This window comes from Dioscorea cayenensis, chromosome 3 (assembly GCF_009730915.1).
Source record: "Dioscorea cayenensis subsp. rotundata cultivar TDr96_F1 chromosome 3, TDr96_F1_v2_PseudoChromosome.rev07_lg8_w22 25.fasta, whole genome shotgun sequence".
Classification (NCBI taxonomy): domain Eukaryota; kingdom Viridiplantae; phylum Streptophyta; class Magnoliopsida; order Dioscoreales; family Dioscoreaceae; genus Dioscorea; species Dioscorea cayenensis.
The window spans coordinates 13,518,106-13,530,140 of record NC_052473.1 but is presented as its reverse complement, the minus strand read 5'-3'; positions in this window follow the sequence as shown (position 1 = coordinate 13,530,140).

The window sequence follows — 12,035 nt, the reverse complement described above, 5'->3', positions numbered from 1 at the left end:
TGCTGCTTTACTCGGTGGAAAGTATCGCCCAAGAAATTTCTCCACCAAATCATTCCATGTCTTGATCAACCCTAGTGCTAGAGAAGTGAGCCACCGATATGCCAACCAATTCAAACTTAATGGAAAAAGTCACAATCTGATCACTCCATGCTAATCTTGAATGTTGAATAGATTACAGAAATTTCAAGAGATGGCCATTTGGGTCTTCATCTGCTAGGCCATCGAACCTACAAGAGTTATAAATCATCATCACATGGTGCTAGCTTTGATTTTGAAGTTTTTTGCTACTACTACCGAGGCTTAGGCACTAAACTCCTCTCCTCTAACTGTGGCCTCTTTTACTCAGAAAATATCCTTCTTTGTTTAGAGATCACAACAGACTCATTATTGTCAATATCAAGCTTTTTCTCAACTGCTGAATTCTCTCTGACCCTTCTCAACAACATTTTCTCAACTTTGCTATCTCCTTCTATTAGATCAATCCGGTTAGCTCTGGTCATGGACAATTACTTGCAAAAGGGAATAGTGAGAATGAATTAATAAAGTAACAAAATAATAGAATGAAGTAATACAACAAAAGAACAAATGGATAAAACACTAAGCTACAAGTTTTCATAGAATCTCTTGACTAGGCATGCCTAGGGAATGGTGCCAAAAACTTGACGCAGGCTTTATGTGTGTTTATACCGCAAGTGCACTGGTGGTCAAGTAATACCTCGTGGGTGAGCACGAGGGTCATATTCCTCAAGGGACAGTGAGAGACTCCTATTAGTTTCTTTTCACTTAATCAATAGCCTAACATCTATGTTAGTTCTTAAATCTATTCCTACAAACTAGTTACTAAGATACAATTGAGGATCCTGAAGTGCAATTGGAAGGAGTTGGTTAATCATATGATGATTCCCTCAATAATAACTTGTGAAATAACGTTAAGAGGTGACAATTTGATCTAGTATTGGACAGGGGGAGTTCAAGGGATTAGTAGTCCCAATCTCGTATCAACCAGGTCTAAAACACTGGGAATTTAAGATGGATCTCTTCCACCCTAGCCTTCTATGTCCACCTTAAGTTCAGGAGCTCCACTAGAAGGGCTAATCAAACCCTAAAATTGAAACCTAGTTATGCCTAATCTCTTAGCACATACATAGATCTAACAAGGCATGGGTGTTCTAAAGCGTGGGATTATTTTCCTCAAAACATTAACAAAATAACATCAAACTATCATGCAATGAATCCAAGACAACTAGAAAGAACATATTAATTCCAATAAAGAATTCACAAGCAAAAGCCAAGGTACATTGACATGCTATTTCCCTTGAATTGGTGTACTCTAATGGTATAAAAATACCAATCAATGAATATTGACAATCCCAAGGAAAAGAATAGCAAAAGAATTTCTAAGCTAACTCCCTCGAATAGGTCACGGATGGTTGAGGTTGAGAAGATCCCAAGATCATCAAGAGAAAGCCGAATCTCTTCGCACGCTCTCCATTATCAATGCATGATGAATCCTTCTATGGAAAATCACTAGAATCTGCTCAATTGATGATGAAATTGATTTCCAACCACTCAGGTCTCCCAAGGTCTGGTGGTCTCTCCCAAATTTGGCAAAAGAATCCCCTTGAATTGTTAAAACTAAGGGTTTTATAACCTTAGTCTGCCACAGACTCACCATGCTTGTTGTGAAGGCTGTGGTAAGTAAATTTTGTTGCTTGGGTCGTAAGTCATGCCCTAGCATGGTTTGGCTTACGGTTGTGTGAATTAACCATGAGCATTATGATCCATAATGGCTATTGTACGTGAAGGTTGTTGTGACTTCTGTGCTGTCTTCTATGTCTCCACACTAGCACGGCTTAGTCATTGTTGTGATGGAAGTGAACAACGGCTGTGGCTATATGCCACCAAGACTGTGGTGAGCCTTGATGGTGCTCTTGCTTAGCAAGTTGGTCTATTCTGCTTCAAAATGATTCTAGATTCACTTTTTTAGTACTAAAATGAAATAAAATCCCATGATGAACAAAAGAATGAAATTTTGTACTAGTTTGGTTCTAAACATGTAAAATCTCCTGCAAAATGTAGTATAAATGATATGTAAAATATGCATTTTTAAGCACTTATCAAATACACATGTCATGTTGAATAAAAAATCATTTTTTTAATGTAAATGGGATCAATTTAGAATAAATATAATTGACAACGCCCCTTGAGTGGGGTATCGTATCCACAGGGAGTAGGGAATAAAAATACTAAGATTGCTACTTAACCAAGTGAAGATGAACAATGATTATATTGATGAAATGTAATGTAAACAAAAATAAAAGAAACAAGAACGAGAGGCACAAATAAGTGAGAGTGAAGGTAATCGATAGAAGTGGGGTACTCGGACAATGCTCCCCTTGGACTAATGTTTCAAGTGCAAGACCAACTATTATGTCTCCTAATTGATGCTTAATGAGTCATGGACATCCTTGAATACACGGTCCCAAACCTAAGATCAACCGTGACTAACTCTACACTATGCCCCGGCGAAGAAGTCAAACATTCTCAACACCTCACACTGTGTAAAGTTGCAAGACGCTCTAGGGATTCCATCTGATAAACCCTATTTCTATGTGTAGATCTAACCCTTTGGTCCAGGAGAAAGATCCTTAGTCTCAATTAAGCCCCAGGTGCTAAAGTCACTTTAACACTTCACTCTGTTTCTCGCTCAACTAAGCCTCAGCGGAGTTTACCCCTTAGCTCTTCACTCTACTATGACCGCAAAAAACTCTTGGAATGTGGAGGTAGGATAAATCACATCGGAATGGAAAGGGGACGCTCCGCTACCTCTCGACCCTCTCCAACATTGCTTTGTCTAACCCTCATGGTGTGTCACTCATCCACAAAGGTTACCAAGATAGTCTCTCAACCCTAGTTTCACTCTAAGGGAGAAATCATTCAACAAGCATTCAAGATTAGAACTCACTTAGAGACATCAATTAAGGAAAGCATAATAAAAGGTCATTGAAGCAAATACATCGTAGGGTTTATAAAATCCAGCTACCCACTAGGGGGTTTAGCTCTCCATGGATCAAGATACAATCAATAATGAAATCAAAAGTAAAAACAAGTAATCTATAGGAAAACCACCTCGGTATTCATGTTGATGGTCTTGTGGAGTAGCCTCTTCTTCTCCAAAGGTCTCCTTGTCAGGCCTAGGGCACACTTCGCTGGATCGATGCCGATGAAAGCTCCCCCAATAACCTTCTTCCAAGAGAAGCGCGGTGTCGAATCCGTAGGACCACTATAAAGACTTGCCAAAAGCCTGTCTAAACCCTAGCTGACGGCCTCCCAAAAGATGAAGAAAGGTTGGAGAAAAGGATGAAAGATGGCCCTCAAAATCGGGCTGAATCGTGGTTTAAATAGGGCTAGAATCGGGCATCCACACGGGCCTATAGATTTTTCACACGCCCCTGTGGAATTTTCACACGAGCATGTGGAATTTCCACACGCCCTTATGGATTCTTTGGAATCCTGATTTTCGGCCGGCTGTGAACAGTAACTGCTATAGTGCATTGCTAAAGTACCCCCGCTAAAACACTCCCGATTCCACACTTTTTATCAAGGCAACATAAACGGGCACACGTTTATGCCGTAGATCGCGATGCTTCTTTAATAAAAAGCCTCATTGGTAAAGATCTTGCTATCAATACACAAGTCGGGATATGCAAATGCGGCTGTCTTCATGCCCCTCCAACTCATTGTAATTGGTTGAATACATGGAGGTTGGCACATATTCACGTATCTTCGAACCTAACTTGTGTCTTCGCATTTGCTCCTTCCAAGATTCCACCAAATAGTGCATTCACGATATACTTGGGCTTCTTTTCTTAATACTTAGCTTCACAAACCTACATGCACGAAAGAATCACAAATAAGCATGTATTAGAGCTAAAACCTGATAAAAGTAATGCTCATCGTAAGAAAAGAATACTTCGTATTACTAATACACAAGCACTTATCAATAATACGTAAGGGTTAGTTTGGTTTTCATATTGAATTGTTGGACATGAATTCACTTACGTGATTGTAAAACAAAAATAAATTAATTAAAAAAGGCATAAACAAAAAGAATCAAATTTTGATTTGCTAGGAAGCTAAGGACTGAGCTTTCCCTTCCCTATATCAGCCTTGGGGTGGTGGTGGCAAGGTTGAGAGGATTTCCTTTTATGCTGCGATGTGTGAAAACGGTTCCAAGTGAGTATGTTGATGTTGTTGTGAGTTTGAAGAAATGGTATTCTTCATCCATTCTAGCGATTATAGGGATCATGAAATCCTAGATATATTAAGTAATAGGGTGTATAATGTGTGGATTATTGTATGATTACTCAAAGAGTTGTAAGGATGATGAGTTCTAGAGTTTTGTCATTGAAATAGTTAAAATTCCTCTTCAATTTCAAAGGTCCTTAGAGGAAAAATTTGGAGGAGAGTAAAATAATAAAGTTGTAGAGTTTGATATCATATTTGATTTTTTTACTTTATTAGTATTCCGAGATATTGATTTTTTTTTTTTGTTATAACTATTTGTACTCTCCAAATAAACTATGCAACAATCTTGTCATTGGGAGTCAAACAACACTGATCTTGTCGACATGCACTTTTATAAAAATGAGGATATAGTTTTGCACTGTTCCATCGTTGAAATAATAACCACCTCTAATAATCTGGCTTGGGTCACCAAGGATAAATAAATGACCTATGAATTACTGTTTCGGTCTTCATAACTTATAAGTTTTAGATTTCATTCTTTGTTGATTTACTCCAGCATTAAGAATGGTACTTTTAATAATGATGTGCCGTGGCTTTAAATATATATTTATGAATCTAAATTTTCGGAAACTTGTATGATCTTAATTATTTTTAGTGGCTTACTTGCTAGACTGTCAAGTTCATAAACTTGTGCTCATATTTGTTTTTCCCAGATCGAGAGTAAGGTAGGCTCGCAAATAACTTAACGGTGAGCATTGAATACCTAGAGTTTTTTTTAAGTAAATCAAGTTGTTATTATTATTTTTGTTATAGGCCCATGATTGTAGGTCTTGAACTTTGTGTGAACTTTACTCTAAACTTGGTCAGCCTTTATATTTTGAAATTTTGTGGTTCTCTAGAGTTTTGTTGTTTCTTTGAGATTGGTTCTAAGAACTTGCATGCATAATGGGTTCTCGCCAAAGGATGTGGGTGACACCTGGCCAGCCTCGTGGGCCCATATCATAGCCCAATTGAACACGAATAGGTAGATCATTATAAACATTTCTGATTATGATTATCATATGTGTATAAACCCTTTGTTCTTGTATCCCAACCAAGTGAGAGCCATAGTAACTGTCAAACTCACTGAACTCGATCTTATGCAAATAACCATAGTAGAGTTAGATTACTAAACTATCATTCATATCCCACACGATTAGTTTGACTGCCTTGGCCAAGGTCTTCTAATCTCACATACTTATAATTGCATAGGATATTAACTTGTTTACTTCCACAAGAACAAATTCCTTCTTGGTGATCACTCACAATTGCTACTTGTCTGGTATAGCCTCACTTTGAGGTCGGCCCTACCAAAAGGCAAACTTAGTCTAACGACTCCAGTAATAGGCTAGACGTCACAAGCACATTGTGATCTTGATACCTTAGGTCTAAGGTCCACTCATATGATCATAACCAACAATCCCAATCATTGACTGTCAAAGAGTAAAACCCATGTGATTGGATTGTTGTGAGTCATGTTCGAATACACCAATCCCAGTGATGTATTTATGACATATGCTCTCACTATTACATAGTGTTCAACCAATATTTTTTGTCAAAGTATATGTCATACAAATCCTTACAAACCTTTAACGTCCAATTAAATATTCTTCGATTTATGAAATATTTAAATATATAAGTACCAAACCCTTTAGTGCCTTCCTTTTTACCCCACAAAGTGTAGAAGGTTTAACTAAATACACATAGACTATGATGCTCAAAACTAATTAAAAATGTCATCACAAGATTTATATGAACATAAAATAAATGGCTATTAATAATAATAATAATAATGTATAATATAAATGAAATGCCCTAATACAAGTATCCTAGATGGTATTCTAGGGCATAGTCCTAATAGTTATATCCTAGTTTATAAAAATTAGGGGGGCAAACAATAATTTTCTCAAATACTTTTTAAAAATATAATTTCTTTTATACCACATAATCAAACTTGTAAAATATCAACATGACAAATAATAAATATTTTTCTTAAAATTAATTTTTTAGACCATTGGTGTTTATGACATACTGTATACTAATAATTGCATAGGATATTAACTAACAAGATCGCCTTACGTATATCCCGCAAGTGCACGGGTTTGTCGAAGTAATAATCCCGGATGAGCGGGTATTGAATCCACAGGGAATAGGGAATAAAAATACTTAATTCGCTTCTTAGCTATATGAAAGATCAATGATGATAAGTGTGACAATGATTCAATTCTCAACAATAAAAACAACAAGTAAAAGAGCAAAAGTAAAGAAGGGGGTAAAGCAATCGATAAAGATGGGATACCCGAATAATGCTCCGCCTAGGATAATTGTTTCAAGTGCAATAACCCTCTATTATGCTTCCTAATCAATGCAATGGTGAGTCGTGGAAATCCTTAATTACATAGTCCCAAATCTAAGGTCAACTATGCCTAACTCTATACATGTCCCGGAGGAGAAATTAGATAACCTCTCAACCTCGCACTCACATAGAGTTGCCATGAGCTCTAGGGATTCCAGGTGATAAATCTCTTCCTAATTATAGACCTAACCCTTTGGTCCAGGTGGAAGGTCCCTAACCACGATTAAGCCCTAGATACTAAGATCACCTCAACGCTTCACTCCGTTGCACGCGCAACTAAGCCCTAGCGGAAGTTCATCCCTTAGACCATTCACTCTATTATGGCCGCTCGAGGAACGGAGGCAGAATCTATCACGTTGGAGGGGAAAGGGGACGCTCCTGTACCTCTCGACTCACCTTCTCAACCCTCTCCAACCTAGCTTTGTCTAACGCTCATGGTGTGTCACTCACTCACAAGGTTACCAACGAGAACTCTCAACCCTAGTGTCACTCTAGGGGAAATGTTCATATAATCAAGCATTCAAGGTTGGAACTCACAATAAACATCAATTAATTGAAAGCATAATAAAGAGATTCAATGAAACGATTACATCCTAGGGTTCACAAATACCCAAGTACCCACTAGGGGTTTAGCTCACCATGGAGCTAAGTACAATCAAAGAAATAGAATGTAAAATCAATGAATCCATAAAGAAACCTCCTCGATAGTCGTGTCGATGGTCTTGTGGAAAGTCCTCTACTCGTCTTCCAAGGATTCCCTCGTCCGGTATAGGATACGCCTCGACGGAAGCTCCCCTACCAACTTTCTTCCTAAGGAATGACGATGTCGGAGCCGTAGAACCTCTCCAAAACCTTGGCCAATACCCCTCAAAACCCTAGCCAAAGCCCTCTCTCAAGTTGGGGAAAAGATGGAGAAAAGAATACTAAAATCGGGGCTGATTCGGCTTTAAATAAGGCTGGAATCGGGCGACTACACGGGCATGGATGCTTCACGCGCCCGTACGGAATTTTCACACGGGCGTGGATAATTTCCATACGCCCGTGCGGATTCTTTGAACTTCTGTTTTCTCGGCCGGCTGTGAACATTGCTGCTACAGTACTTGCTTCCGTGTTTCTATAGTGCTCTTCTATAGTATCCGGCCTGAATAGCTTCCCGAATCCATACTTTCATCGGAGTAACGCAAACGGGCACACGTTCACATCGTGGATCACTTGCTTCTTTAATGATAGGCAAGTTGGTGGAGCTCTTGTTCTATGTGCATTAGTCAGAATGCTCGAGTGTGACTGCCTTTGTGCCCCTCCAAATGGATGTGCCAACTAGAATATGAGGAGGTTGGCACACACTCTAGCATCTCACACCCGACCTATGTCTTCGCATTTGAACCTTAGCAAGATTTCATCCAAAAATCAGTGCATTGTGCTCCACATTGGCTTCTTTCCTTCATACTCGACCTCACAACCCTACCTGCACGAAAGTAACATAAAAACACACATATTAGTGTAAAAACCCAAGAAAAGTCATGCTCAACATAAGGAATGAATGCTTCGCATTCATATCGCACAAGCACTTATCATTAACTCATTTACTTCCGCGAGAACAAATTTCTTCTTGGTGATCACTCACAATTACTACTACCTTGATATAGCCACACTTTGAGGTCGGTCCTACCAAAAGGTAAACAATAATAAATTGATATTTTTAAAAAATCAAAAATAAAAAACCAAAAGGAGAGAGAGAGAGAGAGAGAGAGTAGAAGAGGAGGGTTTCATAGAAGGAGGAGGGGTTTTGAAAATGTATTAATGTGTTGTTTTTTATTTTTATTTTTAAAAGTATGAGATTGTTGCCATAATTTTTGAAAACAAAAACAAGGCATTAAACATGTTTTTACAAATATTGTTTTTAAAACAAAAAAGCAGAAATTGACAAATGCCAAACGATCCCTTAATTTATGCTTTTGGTTTTTTCATGACACAATTAATATCTTCATAAATTGTTTGTAATGACTTACTATAAATTCATCTAAATCTGTAACTAACTTATTTAAATTATTTGCATCACCAACATATAGAATTGATGATTACATTTACACCATTGAAAAATTAACTTAAAATGCTAAAATAAAAGTTGAGAACAAGGAACTGTTTCCATGAAATCATGGTTTTCAGTAAGATTTTTCAACACCAATGGTGAGACACATATCTCTATAGCAATACTTCCATTTTGTGGTCCAAGGTAAACTATTACTATTCTGCCAAATCACATGGAGTGCTGCCACCAAAATTGCTTAATGATGGAGTTTTAGGCCATTTTTGAAGATAGTCTTGAACTTTATTGGCAATCATAGATGCTATAGAGTGGTTAAGCATTGACGCTGCCCATCATATTCCACCAACTCTCCTGCAGTCAATTTTGTCGAATCTGTTAGTTCTGTAGGTATGAGATAATTTTCACTCAAACTCACAAGTGAGGAAATCACACACAAACAATCAAGCAAGAGAAAAGAGACACACAAATTAGTTACCTACTTCAGCACAACCTTGCCAACGTCTCAGGGCAGATCCGGAAAAAATAATCCACTAAAAGAGGAAAAAGAATGAAGAGTACAACACACTTTCTCACTCACACAAAGACAAAGAAAACCCTCTCAAGATTACCCGATCCCCACTCTCATCAACCCACACACTAGGGTCTCTCATTCGTATCTCATCCTAAATCTTCCATCAAGGTATCTTATGTGGGCATCCCTATGCCCCAACAAAACTTCCGCTTTTAGATTCTCCGCGACTTCTGAACTTGGACACCTTCCAAAGTTAGATGTTACAACACCAGTTGCAATAGAACTTGCAACACTGTACACCTTGCTAAACCTGACTGAGGTCTAGCCCAGTTGCAACAAAACTTACGATACCTTCAATTTTCCCGATTCCTTCAGTTCATTTTGTAGCAGTTCACTCATCCTGAGCTCCTTTTAGTTACAACTGCTTCCTTTTTCATGTCATTTCAGTGAGTCCCTCTCCTGAGTGTCACACCCACCAAGGCGCCAAATCATCTCACCAAAGATGGCCTCGAAAGATCTTCCGATCTTCTTTCCAAATTTGGTCTAAGTTTTGTCTTCACATAATCCACAAACTTGATTTTTATTCATTCAAGTTTGTGTCTCCAATCTATTATTACTAAGCTTGATCTCCTCTTATCTAAGTTAGCCTTTAATATCTTCCAAGCATGATCTTCAATCATCCAAGCTTGGGTCTCTAATCTTCAATCAAATCTCACCAAATATGTCTTGTATCCTTGAATAGCTTAGCCCATAATTAGCCTTCATACCAACTTATGCTTTATGCAATCTTCATGATGATCTTTTCAAATCAAAAGATTATTTCTTTCTTTAGAAATAGATCTCTCATGAAAATAGTTTACCAAAGATATAATTTATCATCCTGGATCTTACCAAAGACAGATAAAATCATAGCTAAGATTAACTTGCTCTTCAAGAGAGATCCTTTTATCTTGATGCTCACGATAAAAATAGATTTTCTTTATATGGATTATTGAGAGAATTTCTCCAAACATATGATCCTACCAAGATCTAGGCTTGATATCTTCATGCGCCACCTCACTAAGAGTCTTTTCCATGTCACCATCCTTATCACTTTGATTGGCAAGATGACTAATTTGCCATATCACCATTGCTTGTGCCACGTCAGCTCTTTTCTTGTCATATAATGCCAATTTAAGCTTCTAGATCTAACAATCTCCCCCTTTGGTATTATTTGACACAATTTTCTCTTTTGGGCTTCTGCCAGAACGACACTGGTTACAACACACTATTACAACCTGTATTAGAACTTGGACATTACTCAACTGACTTTTATAATACTGATTTTACAGAAAATCATCTAGTTATTGCATTACAAGAAGACATGATATAATTAATAGCAACAAACAAAGATAGAACCAAAAACCATAAGGTAGTTAATGTAGCACTGGCAATAGTTCTTCCCCTTTTGGGTAAATGACGGTAAGAGATAGCACCATCATTTGTATTCAGAACCCAAAGTAGAACCAAAAGAACCCTCCCTCAAAGATAGACCTCCTCCATATCTTTGCAAATAACTCAAGAACACATCATAAGACACATAGTCATCTGTTGAGCCTTTCTAGCAGGGATTAAATTTGACAAAGACCTAGGGTACCCCTTAAGTGTTCATATCTTGAAACATCAAGAGGTTTTATGAAAATAACAGCCAGTTGTTCCTTAGTTGTAACATGATCTATGATGATAGTCTTGCTTTCAACCAAGTCTCATATGAAATGATGCTGACTATCAAAATGTTTGGTACAAAAATGTTGGACTGAATTCTTGGAGAAGCCAATCATACTTTTATTGTCACAGAATATAGTCATCTGCCCTTGCGATAGGCCACAGTCTTCAATTATTTTACTTCATCCAGATCAAATGAGTTCAATAACTTCCTACTACTATATACTCGGCTTCTGCAATAGAATATGAGATGGAACTTTGTTTCTTATTGTAGCAGGTGACAAGGTTGCCTAGATAAAAACATCCACCATAAGTGATCTTTCGATCATCAATATTGCTTGCTCAATCAACATCATTGTAACCTGCTAAATGTATATTTGAATCACCAGAATACCAAATCCTAAATTCTGCAGTCCCGCTGACGTACCAAATGATGCCTTTGATGACTGTTAAGTGAGATTCCTTTGGTGATGCTTGATATCTTGCACAAACTCTAACACTAAAGAAAATATCTGGTTTGCTACCTGTGAGATAAAGCAAGCTACCAATCATGCTTATATAAAGGCTTGGATCTACATCTTTCCCATGCTCATCTTTGGCCAACTTCTCATTAACACTCATTGGTGTCCTGACATGTGTTGCATTCTCCAATCCAAACCTTTACACTAGATTTCTTGCATACTTGCTTTGAGAGATGGAAATACCAATCTTACTTTGTTTAATCTAGAACCCCAAGAAGTAATTGAGTTCACCCACTATGCTCATTTCAAACACTTGCTGCATAAGTAACACGAACTCATCAACTTGTTTTTGAGATGTGGAACCAAATACAATATCATCAACATATATTTGTGCAACCATGATGTCTGATTTTATTTTTTTGATAAACAATTTCTTGTCTATCCCCCCCCCTCTCCCTCGCCCTTCTTTTTGGTAACCTTTTTCAAGTAGAAATTTTGTGAGTCTTTCATACCAAGCCCAAGGAGCTTGTTTGAATCCATATATAACTTTCTGCAACTTGAACACATGATCTAAAAATTGAGAATCTTCAAAGCCTTTTGGTTGTTCTACATAAACTTCTTCATTTAGAATCCCATTAAGAAATGCACTTTTGACATCCATTTGATATA